The sequence below is a fragment of the Calonectris borealis genome, chromosome 1 (genome assembly GCF_964195595.1).
Source record: "Calonectris borealis chromosome 1, bCalBor7.hap1.2, whole genome shotgun sequence".
Taxonomy (NCBI): domain Eukaryota; kingdom Metazoa; phylum Chordata; class Aves; order Procellariiformes; family Procellariidae; genus Calonectris; species Calonectris borealis.
The window spans coordinates 131,562,008-131,563,281 of NC_134312.1; positions in this window are offsets into that span (position 1 = coordinate 131,562,008).

Here is a 1,274-nt window from a genome sequence, read left to right on the forward strand (position 1 = left end):
CACTCTTGTGTAAACTTTGTAATACTGAAAGTATAGTAGACCTGGATTACTTTCTACAGGACTTCAGAGTTTACTCGGTTAAGCAACCCTTCAAAAATGTTGTGTTGCTATAATTCTAACGTTGTGTTAAAGTTATCCTCACAAGAAAAGTTGAATGTCCTTATATAGCATCAAGCTCATATCCTTAGCTGTATTTTACAGTCTTCCCAATTTTAATTGCTGTAGTGCATTCATGTGTCTACTCTGCATTTCAAGCTTGAAATAATGTTCGGAGTTGACTTCATCGTTACATTTGTAACTCGGTGTCAAGGCATAAATTTAAAGAGACTGTTCCCCGCTATCAAGTACGTGGAATTGAGGGCTCTGAGACAACATGCGTTCATCACACACTTGGACCTCAAAGTGGCAGAAGTCCAAGTCATACTGCTTAACGTTTCCCGTAACAGGAAGGGGAAACTTCATTTCAGGATTAAAGTGTCGGATTAGAAAAACATTCAATACCAAGAAGGGGCGGAGGACACGGGGCAGGTAGAACAAGAGGTTGTGATCTTATTTCCTCAAGCAATCTGTTGAAAACCTTCCTTGTCAGTTCGCCACACTTTTCCTTTTCTCTGCCACTATTTTTCTGCAACTCTCTTGCTGTCAGATCAAAGCCCCTGGTTTAAAAACCTACTATCAAGAAAAATAACTGTGGTCTCTTTTTTTTTTTTTTAATATTGAGTTCTAAAATAGCATTTTAATTTTGTTTTAATACTTTCAATTACTTAAAACTTTACTTGCAGGAAGTAACTTTTCCCCCCCCACCACTCTTTGGTAACTTGACTTCATCCCTCACTAAGTAGTACTGTTTAATGGGAGAATGCTGTAGATGAATCTGCTGGTCCCAGTGGGATGTGTCACGGGAGGCAGGGCCTCTTTTAATTGTGATGTGTCCCCATTTTTTGGTTCAAAAGGAGACCAAATGTATACCATACTGATACAGTGGAAGAGAAGATGACAGCAATCTTTTCACACTGTAAATATTATTTATAATTATTTACGTTCACCTCTTTAATTTGCCTTCTCTCTGAGCCAGGTTGTATTTTTGGCAATACCTTTCTTCCATGATGCTACGCTGACCGACTTGATTTACTTGTTAGCACCTCTGTAGTTGATTAGGAATCTCCAATAATGGTTCCATTATTTCACTGAGGAGAGCTCACATTTTAACTGGTTCATAGTTGCTCATACCAAATTCCTCCTTTTTTTGGAATATGCGGCCTTATTTTTTGGCA